Raw genomic sequence first — 11,475 nt, 5'->3', positions numbered from 1 at the left:
ACCTCAGAACTAGAATGGTTTCAATGATCAAACCAATTCAATAAAAAGATTAGGTAAATTAAAGTCAATTGAATACTATAAAGCGTTCCACTGTCACCTTACACATAATATACACAGAAATCGTTGCAAGTGATAATCATTCATGAGCAGGAGAAAGGATCTCAGCTACTGACACGTTTCGCCATATTGGCTTCTTCAGGGGAAAGAAAGACTTAAATCCATCACTATACAATAGTAGTGATAACATCTATAGCATAACATCTTTGAATGATCCAATGATATTCTATAGCTTAGTAAGAGCGTGACATCAGAACTAAAGAGGGTTTCAATGATCAACCAAATTCAATAAAAAGATCAGTTTAAATAAAGTCAAAGAAATATTATACAGACTTCCACTGTTATGTTGGACATATGATACACATAAATCGGTGGAATTGGTAATTATTCATGAGCAGAAGAAAGGATCTCGGTTGCTGATGCGTTTTGCCATATCGTCTTTTTCAGAGGAGAGAAATACTTATATCCATCACTGTATAGTATAGTGATCCATACCATCTATAAATGATCCAACGATATTCTAAGGATTAGTAAGAGCATGACCTCAGAACTAGAAGAGGCTTTCAATGATCAACCCAATTCATTAAAACACTTTAATTAAAGTCCATGAATCACTATACAAACTTCCATTGTTTTCCATATGATACAAATAAATCATTGTAAGTTTTAATTACTCATGAGCAAGAGTAAGGATCACAGCTGCTGACGCATTTCACCATATTTGCTTCTTCCGAGACATAATATACACATTGTAATAGTGTTAATGTTAATGAACAGAAGAAAGATTTTGGTTCTGGCACGTTTCGCTGTATTCGCTTCTTCAAGGGGGAGCAAGACTTACATCCTTAACTGTATAGTTGTAGTGATCCATAACATCTATGAATGATCCAACAATATATTAGGAACTTTAAAGGGGTTCAATGATCAATCCAATTCATTGCAAAGATCAGTTTAGGAGAGGAGGATTTGTTCTCTAAAAGTACATTTAATAGGTAGAGAAGAAAGAGTTAATGCAGCAGTTACTGTGTATGTGAACTAGCAGCAAATACTTCTATCCAACCATGAGTTGGACAGCACATGAGTTTGGGTCTGCAGGATCCCAACATTCCCCCTGCACATTGCTCCAATGCCTTGTCTTACGCAATAGTCATTTGGAGGGTTTTTTATTGCTGCAATAAAAACCTGCAGTAGTTCTAACCCGGGCTTGCTCTAAATATAGCCAGGAGTTAGGCTAAAATTGCTCAGGTGATACCAGACTCCACCAGGGGACCTCAGTTAAAACCCAACTGAAATTTGAATACTATTACTATATTGCAGTCAGGATGCATACACTGTAATATGCTACTACAAAGGTTAAATGTATGCTCAGTATTCCCTAGGGCCCCCAGCTTTCCTAGGGACCCAAATGACAGAATGTCAGGTATCTGGAATGCTGTGCACTTGGCATCCCCAATTATGATTTGCCCAGGGCTTATATGTTCTATAACCAGCCTTTTCCAGCGATATCAGCACACAGGAGAGCCGTACCTCTGTGGAATGTAGTGGTGAAGGTTTCTAGCAGACTAACACACCCCCTGCTCAATCTTCGAATCAACAGCGTTCAGACTTCCTAAGCAGTGCTGTTGATTGGAGCACTGGGCAGGAGGCGTGTCAAATCACTGTGCCTTTGTTGAGTGGCGGTCTGACTTTCCAGCATGCTGATAGCACAGTGTAATGTAACCCTTTCCTTAGCAAATATTAGCAATAAAAACTGAAATGAAGTCCACATTTACCCCCATATATGCATACTGACTGCATTATTAATAATATATATAGATATTTTTTAATATAATTATATATAATATAGGGCTTCAATTGGGTTTTAAAGATTGCGAGTGCCAGCATTCGACAAGGTCTCTGCCAATCATAAGGAATCCCAGCTTCTCCTACTGAACGGACGTCTTCCATGTGGATTTGTCCTTTAAGCGTTGACAGCTTCCACTGTTGGTGCTATTAGCAGAAATGTAAAGGTTATAATGCCAGACGTCCAACAAGAAGACCCCATGCACAAATGTGACTCACAGCTATGTATTGGCTGCTGGCAATGCTAATAGCACTGCTAGGATTTCTCCTGTCTGCCTATCAGCCTGGAAATTGTGATATATTCAGGGAACAAACTTGCAACATTTCTTACTGTGACCCCCATGGGACTTTATTATGGACAACGTAGGGAAGGATTTGATCCCTTCCCAGCAGAGACGTGGAGTGGCATGGGAATGCTTGGCAGATAGGAATGCCACTAGGTGCCCCCTTCTTCTCAACCCCAGCACTAACCTGCTAGGACACCCACCTTTATATTTGGGGCTCACCCCAACCAGTGCCAGAAACACCTAGTGGTCTATATATAAAGGAACCAATCTGACTTTCACTGAAACATTCCCTGATGGAGAATCTTCCATGTCCATGTGTTTTCAATGACAGTGATTGATCTCAACCAGAGATTGCTTCAGTGAATGGCAGATTCACTGCTTTAAAAATAGACCCTTGGGAGGTGCAAATGTGCCGCTGTATGAGGGTCCCAAACCTTTCTCAGCCAACAGGTGCCACCACAGGGGCAGTGATTAATTTTTCACCAGGGAATGGTGATTTAGAATATCAGATTCACTGCTTTATAAATAGACACCTTTGGGTTCAGATGGGTGTTTGTCAACTGTGGAGTTACCCAATAATCAGTACCTACTTTCAACCAATAGGTTTTGGAAGTTTCAGAAGCATTTGCCTGGTTGGAAGCAGGGGCGGGCATAGGAAGGTGCAAGGAGTGCCAGTGCACGAGGGTCCTAGACCCTTATCAGCCTACCAGAGCCTCCATAGGGGCCCTCAAAGTCAGTTTTCACTGTTAGCTATGGCCGCCACTGAGAGCCCCTATAGAGTTAAAACCCAACATTTCAAAAAGGACACCTGTCACAGTGACAGCTTTTAAGGAAATTTCCTTCTTTTGGGGGGATTTGATTTAATTTCTTGTTGCATATCCAGGACAGGGAGTCAAGGGGAACCTCCCCAAAAAAAACAAAAAAAAAACCCATCAGGATTCTTACCACTTAAGCTATAAACAGAATCAAAAAAAGATAAACCATGCAGTAATCTTTATATCACAACCATTTTTTTTAATAAAACCATACAAGGGTTACATAAGTTAAATATAAAAATTTAAAATAAATTTACTTCTAAAAGATAAGAACAAAAATGTACAGGAATACCATTACATCACATTTTGAAAATTAGGCCCAATTGCCCTGCTGACTCATTAAAACCAATTCACCCCATTTATGGTTGATATCTCAGCAACTAGCAGGAGAGTCATTTCATTGAGCCGGTGAGAGCTCCATCTAGTGGCTGATCATTAAATCTTTATATTTAATGCAGTAATTAAAATATGGAGGAGCTTTTCCAAATGGAAAGCCATAAAAAATAATTTGATGGAAAAGAATGCAATGATATCACATGGAAACTGATTTGTGTTTGCACTTTCAATACACAAAGTTGGTTATATGTAACATTTTCACTATATAGATAACATAATGTAATATATATAAATATATATATGTATATATATCAGGTGTGGTTATATATATATATGTACATATCTACTACAAAATATAAGAATAATTACCATAATCACCATTCAGGCTTAAATTCTTCTTCCATAATACAAATTTAGAATCCTATAGACACTAAACCCCTTCTGGGAATCTATAAATATCATTTTATTAAACAGTATTCTCCATTTTTATCCTACACCGAAAAAATCAATTTGAGTCATGCGTCATTTTAAAATTACACTTTGGGGCGGAGGTTCTAAAATAAAAACAGTTCAATTTTTTTTTTCAGGTTTACCTCCAGATGGATTTGCCGTTTCGGTCCCAGAGTCGTCTCCAGCTAAGTTCTGGGAGTGAATGTGAGAACCTGCGGTCTGTGAATGTCCCCCCCAGGATGGTGGGAAAGGAATACATCCCCTGGGGTGGGGGGTGGTAAAGGAGGGGGGGATTTGGCAGCTGCCAGAATGTTTTCACAACCTGTCTCCTATTAATATCTCCCGTGTCTGTCCGGACAGGTTGGGGAAAAAGTAAAAGTTAGAGGAGAAAATTAGGAAATTCTCTGGGTGAATAACAAACACACCATTAATTATCAGTTCATTATTTATTTTTTTAGATCATTTGCAATCAACTTTAAAAAAGCCACAAAATTGTTTTGTTAATCTATAAATGAATAAAAATATATTGAAGATTAAAGATTCAGATACAAAGTAACCAACCAAGGAAACGCTGCGATCTGATTGGCTGCCACCATCACCTTAAAAATACCCATTGCCAGGATGATTATAGGGGTCTTTATATAAACCCCAAAGCATGTATGGGGTCCATTTCTACATGTTTTCACCAAAGATTTTCCCAACACTTTGTACATTGAATTCAATTAGAAAAAGTTATTTTACATATTTAAAAAAATTGCAAAAAGTTAGGTAAATCTTGGGTGAACACATTTAGGAATGGACCCCATACCTTCCCAAAAAAGCAGCTGAATGCCCCAGACACCTATTGGTTAAAAATTGGTGTCTACGAAAGGCAAACACCCATCTGAACCAAAAGGGGTTCATTTATAAAGCAGTTGACCCTACGTTCACTGAAACATCCCCTATAGGTGAATCTTCAATGATCATGTGTTACAATAGCAGTGTTTGGTTCTTAGCTAGGGAATGTTTTAGTGAATGTCAGATTGACTCATTAATATTAGATCACTTTAGGTTCACATGGGTATTTGTCAGCCACAAGGTGACCCATTCCTGGGTTCCCATTTTCAAACAATAGGTGTACTTGGGTATTTTTGGCAGATGTTTTAAAGCAGATGGAAAAAGGGGCAGACAAAGGATAGCAAAGTATACCACTGCAAGGGCCCCAGACCATCCTTTCTCAACAAGGGCCCCAAGTCAGCTCTGCACAGGGGCCAACTGTTGGCTACATCCGCCATTGGCTGTAAGTCTATAGAACCTAAACAAACAACAGACTGCCCTGAGAAGTTTCATAAAGTGTATCAAAAACCACAACCAGAAGTGAGCACCTGGGACCGGTTAACCGCATAGCTGACCAACACCATATGATTTAAGCTTTGGGGTGTTCCTAATGGTAGAGAGCTGCTTTAATGGCCAAAGGGCTTGTATTCCTCATTATCCGGTCCCAAGATTCACACAGTGCTGAGACATGGCACAGCCCTATTTTGCAAACCAGGAGACTTATTTTATGCCTTGCTACAGTTAAGTAACACTTACAGGTCTTGTCCCTCCCCCGGTCTGTGATTGGACAGTGAATGAGAAGCAGCAGACTAGTCTCTCTGTCACTCTACTCTCTCCTTTTATTGCACTGCAGTACAGCTGATTGGCTTCTTTTTCCGCTTCTCCCAAAGTTTGTAGAATTCCCAGAGATCAGCTGTGATTTATGTATTGTATATCTATTGCTCCTAATTATTAATTATATTCAGCCAATAATGATCAGCAATTCCCCTCTTAGCAGCCAATGGAAGAGATATAATTCTACTTAGGGAACGTTAACACACAATGGAGCGATATGGTAATTTATTTGCAAGCACTTCTGCACAACAGCTGCTCCTACACCTTTTGTTCCCCCAATGCCGCACAGAAGCACCACTTACCATAGAAATAAATATGAAGCTACTGACGGCATTGTTGTGTCTGAACAGTTTATAATAGGAAGAGAGTTTTTATATTTCATTTCAGTGTTCAGACTTAAATTTCTGAATAATACTGCGGTAAAATCCATTATAAGATGTCGGTGGCATTGAAAATCAGCAAACTCGCAGATGTCACAGCTGTAACAATTGTGAGAATCTGGGCTCATCTACAAATATTTATCTTTCATTTAAAAAAATGATGGAATGAAAATGTTCCTTGTGTTCAGTTTTTTGATGATTCACTCATTTAAAGTGGACCTGTCAGGGAAATATCATAATCACCTAGCTCTGTATTGTCTGTTGGGCACCCTATCTGCCGGTCACATGTTAGCCACTAACTAACCCAGGTCTGCCCAGGTCCAGCCCCATTGTAAAGAGGAAAACAAAACAGTCATCTAATTCTCCACACCCAAAAGTTCCCTGACCTTTGCTCTTTGACTTCTTTTCAGGTGGGCATCCTTTTACTTTTTTGACCTCGGGCTGCCCTTTTAGTGTTTGACCCCTGGTCAAGTGGGTAACGCTAAAGTGCAAACCCTTTGACCTTATCAAATGGGCATCGCTTCATTCATTGACCTCTAGTCAAGTGGGTATCCCTTTACTCCTAGACGTCTGACTAATTGGACACCCCTTTACTCTGATTGCTGGTCAAGTCAGCAGCCCTTATACTGTCTGGTCTCTGGTCAAAGGATTCCCCTTTAATTTTGACCTCTGGACTTTACTCCTTGATCTCTGGAAAATTGCCATCACTTTACTCATTGAACTCTAGTCAAGTGGGTACCCCTTTACTCCTAGACTTTTGGGCATGTGGGTACCCCTTTTTCGTTGACCTCTGGTCTAGTGGGCATCCTTTTACTGTCTGATCGCTGTTCATATGGGTGCTCCTTTATATTTTGAACTCTGACCAAATGGGCATCATTTTACTCATTGATCTCTAGTCAAGTGGGCACCCCTTAATACCTAGACTTCAGATCAAGTGGGTACCCCTTTTCTCCTAGACTTCTGATCAAGTGGGTACCCCTTTCCTCCTAGACTTCCGGTCAGGTGGGTACTGCCTTTACTTCTAGACTTCTGGTCAAGTGGGTACCCCTTTCCTCCTAGACATCTGGTCAAGGTGGTACCCCTTTATTATTTGACTTCTGGTCAAGTGGGCTTCCTTTTACTGTCTGACCCCTGTTCAAATGGGTGCCTCTTTAATTTTCGACCTCTGATCAAATGGGCATCACTTTACTCATTGACCTCTGCTTAATTAGGTATCCCTTTACTATTTGACCTTTTGTCAAGTGACTACCCCTTTTACTCTTGACCTCTGGGCATCCTTTAACTGACTGACCCCTGGTCAAATGGGTCAGCCTTGGTCTCTGACCTTAAGCAGCCAAACCCATACTCTCTGAACTCAAGTGGGCCCCTCCTTTACTTTCTGACTGCTTGCCAAATGTGCATTCTCTTACTCTCTGACCTAAAGTGCCTGAACCTTCACCACAATGAAATTAGCACACTATATGTTCAAAAGTCTGTAGATGCCTAACCATCCTTGAGCTTGTAGGATATCCCATTCCAAAACCATGGATATGGTAATATGGGGTAATTTGCTCCATTGCCTTGTCACTATGCGTGCATCTACTCTGCCAAGATTTTGTTGGGTGTCTGTGGGAATTAGTGGAGGTCTGTGAGTAAGGTTCTGATTTTAGAGGAGAAGACCTGGCTCACAAATGGTGTTCCAATTCATCCTGAAGTTCCTCCATAGTGTTGAGGTGCAGGATATCCGATTCCCTCCATGATGAACCCATCACACCATGCCTTTATGGACCTGGCTTTGTGATGATGGCTGTGAAGACCTGTTTTGCACTGGTTTTCCAATTAATCAGGAAGGTGTCCAGTAGGGTAGAGCCCAGGGCTCTGTGCAGGACACTTGAGTTCCTCCACACCAAACTAGTGCCATGTTTTTATGGAGCTGGATCTGTACACAGGGGCCCCGCCATACTGGGACGAAAAAAAGTCTACACCAAACTGTGACAACAAAGCTGGAAAACCACAATGGTCTCCAATGTCTTGGTATGCTGTAGTATTGCCAGCTCCCTTCACCAGAGACACCTCCGCTCATAGATTGGTAGGGGGTGACCACACACTTTCAGCCTTGTCATTGATATTTTATATAAAACTCAATTGTGACTTTAGGAAAGGTTATCATCAGCCAGATTGTTAACCACACGGGAGCCAAACATTTTATCATTTCCTGGCACAGATAAATGGCAAACATTTATGGAACCTAAAGAAACAGATGTCATTTCATTTCCTGAAAATAACACGTAATAAGAGAAATTTCAATGGAACTACAGCTCAGGGAAAAATATGTAATACAGTTAAAATATACATAAAGGCAAAACTTGGTTTGGACATTTTGGTTTAGATGGAGTATGGAAGGGACAGAGCACCTATGCCACCTATGTTCCATTGAGAAGATTTTCCTATGATTCCCTTCCTGTAAATGCAACAAAAAGGATGAGAAAGCCTCCAACATCCATTACAAAGTGTTCCTATTGGAGAATTTCCTATAGAAAAAATTTGATTTATCCTCCATTCCATTATAATAGCAATGGTCACGAGGACATCCGGAGAGGACCAATCTCCCCAGACAGTAATAAAGACCTAATAGTAGGTCTCCTTCTTTAGTCTACGCAAAATTTGGATCTTAAAGTGGACCTTCGAGGGGAAACAAAAGGACCTTTTTTTCTGATGGCTCGTGCAATGCATATAATATGGGAAAGCCATTAGTGTACAAACAATTCAACTGGAACATTCAACAAAAACATTTAGGGCAGGTTCACACCAGCTTCTAATTTGCATGATCCTTCTCAGATCCCCATGGCTGGCCCCTTGCCAGCCGCTCGAATACTCGCTGGCATTTAAAGAACCAACATCAGCACATTGGATAGGTGGAGACAGTAAGCAGAACTGGTACCACGCACTGGCACCCCTATGCATTCCCTATGGGGCTGCCACAGGATGTAGCATCTCCCAAGAGGCAGCATTTCCTGGCGTGACTAACCGTTAAACGCACCACAACCTAACCGCAGGTTTGAGCCTAGCCTTACCCTAGGTCTACTCTTCTAGGAGACACAGGGGACATCCCACCAACATTTGGCCAAGAACAGGAGGTGGCAATCCCCTAAAAATGCACGCTTCGCAACGAGCCAAGGGGAAGTCCATTCTCACTAAATTTCAAGCTTCAGGCACTGGCCAGACATCATGGACAGTAATTCAAACAGAAGGTGAAACCTTCCCAAGTCTTTATTTTTGTCCAAAAAATATCATTGAATGATGCCATATATATCTCAGATCTCTGGAAAGCCAAGTCTCATTGGGGGCCCCAGAGACACAACAGAAAAGTGATAGGAAAATCTTCTCTTGGTGGTTACCAGAATGGGTGCCCCTATTGGAAGGTTGCCCCCTTGATCTGGAGACAACTGTAAATTTTTGGATTTCTCCTCCCATTCTGCCGTTGATGAAGCATACAGTGAATCATCTCAGCATTCACACACAGCAATGAGACCCTGACACTGGGCCTGATTTAATAAAGCTCTCCAAGGCTGGAGAAGATACACTTTCATAAGTGAAACTGGGATGGATTTGCTAGCAAATGTTTTCAATCCTCAACCAGATCCATTTCAGGTTTGCTGGATCACCCAGCTTCACTGCCTTGTAGAGCTTTAATAAATCAGGCCCACTGAATCTACTCGTTTCCCACTCAATCCAAATTTTTTCTACAAAATGTTGTTGGATAAACTTTTAATGATGTGGCGCTATTAGATACAAACAGAGCTGGAAGGCTTCCTTTTCTTTTTGACATTTATATTACAGTAATTCCATTATTAGAACTGTATTTAATTCTCTCTGGAGGCATTCAGTGCTTTTCCAGGAAGAAAAAAAATAAAAAGTTGCTGAAAATATTACAGATTTGCGCACAATATAATCGTGTCACCGAGCAGAAACGCGTCAGATGATTTCATTTTGCTTCGAGCATTTTTTTTTTATTTTAGCAATGGACATGAAATCTTGACCAGCGGGCGTGGTGGCTTTAATCTCATTAAAGTTATTTTTAGAGACGTATATTAGCACTTTGCTTTACTTAGAATTTCTGCTGCCAAAAGCTTCTCTTGACGGGCTGATTTTTTTTTTTACGTACAGGAAAATCAATGGAGCGTTTTGACGATATGAGGGGCACAAGGTCAGGCAAGCTCCGATGCCACCAGTCAGATTTATCTTGAAGGGAAAACCTGACAAAGTTATTGTGAAGCCGGGTAATTAGAGGAATTGTAATACCAGCTACGTTCTAATTTTGTTGAGGTGAAGCTGGACGGCGAAGCTAACGAGAGCTTCAGAGACAACCAAAGTGAATCAAATTATTTGCTGAAAGTTTAGGCTTTCGTCATTTTCCACCAATTAGAGCCTTTGCGGCTTGTCATAAATGTAACAATAAATGAAAGAATATTAAATATGTCAAGATTAAAGAGTAGTTCTGGGTTATATACACTTAAAGGTTTAAATTTTTGTTCAACTGCAAAGCTTGTTTTATCAATTTGTGCAAACTGAGATGGGTGAATGTACCCAAAAGATAGAGATTGGTAAATGTACCTAAAAGTTAACAAAAGATGGGTGAATGTAAATGTATGTACTTGAAAGGTGTTAAGTAGACATGGGCAAGCGACATTGCTTTAATAGCAAGTGTAATTCTCAATTTGCCCACTAGGACAACACTTTTCCTATTGTAGTTTTGCTTGTATTCATTATGAAGGCGCACCATTGTGAACAGCACCATCCATTGGGCAAATTGGGAATGACATTTGCCAACAAATCAACAGGCCCTCATAGTGAGAACAACTTCAATAGATAGAAACCCCCCTCAGACAGTATAATCAGGAGCTAAAGGCTAACCCACTGTTTGCTTAATGAGTAGTACTAAGGCAGGGTGCTTGTCTTATTTTCAGGAAGTTATATACAGCAACCAATACTTAACTTTCATCCCAGATCTTAATTCTAAAAACATCCTTGCTAGCTACTTTTTGCTTGCACATTTACAAACTGCATCCCTACTAATTCCAGTAAGTAAGACCATTCTCTGCAGGGCTCCTGGAGGATGCAATGAGCATGGCTTCCCATAGAAATGAATAGGACCACAGCAAACTGGGAATGCAGATTCATGGTTTCTAGAAAAAAAAATCACGTGACTACAATATTCATAGGGAAATTCTTAAAAATGCACTGTTAGTTTGTGTGGTGCCAAATGGGGGGTAACACAGCGACAAGGATTGGAGGTAAGTATTGGAACATGTGGGCTGCACTGTCTATAATTATGAAAGGACCACTTGTATCAACGGCACAATTGTGCTTTAAATACACCTACAATAGGGTCACAAAGGGGTTAAACCAGGCTGTTCACAGTGGATCATGGGAGGGTATTTCCCAAAATCCCAGTGTGGTTTTGGCAGTCTCTACATTTGTAATTTGGTTCCCAGGTTTCAGGCAGTTTCTACTATATAAGGTGAGTTTTACCTACTTTGTATCATTTTGGTTCTGCTGGAATCCCAAACTTTTCCAGTGATAGGGGGAGGCTGGGAACTATTTTTACATGCAGGTGCAGCAGATCACAGCACAGTTCTCTAAATTGACAAGTTGCTTTTGGCTGCATAGTGGTTATTT

The 11,475-nt window shown here is 40.6% G+C and overlaps 1 protein-coding gene across 1 annotated transcript in view; it reads right to left on the bottom strand.

Moving 5' to 3' along the window:
• Window positions 1-4,019, bottom strand: part of MSS51 (MSS51 mitochondrial translational activator) — a 13,926-nt gene extending 9,907 nt beyond the window's left edge. The window contains exon 1 of the mRNA XM_072416979.1: window positions 3,931-4,019. The gene's annotated coding sequence lies outside the window, so the exon portion shown is untranslated. The remainder of the gene's footprint in view (window positions 1-3,930) is intronic.
• Between the last annotated feature and the right edge of the window lie 7,456 nt (window positions 4,020-11,475).

The sequence above is a fragment of the Pyxicephalus adspersus genome, chromosome 7, assembly GCF_032062135.1.
Source record: "Pyxicephalus adspersus chromosome 7, UCB_Pads_2.0, whole genome shotgun sequence".
Classification (NCBI taxonomy): Eukaryota; Metazoa; Chordata; class Amphibia; order Anura; family Pyxicephalidae; genus Pyxicephalus; species Pyxicephalus adspersus.
Note: the sequence above shows the minus strand (reverse complement) of the source record. Positions and strands in the feature narration are given on the sequence as shown.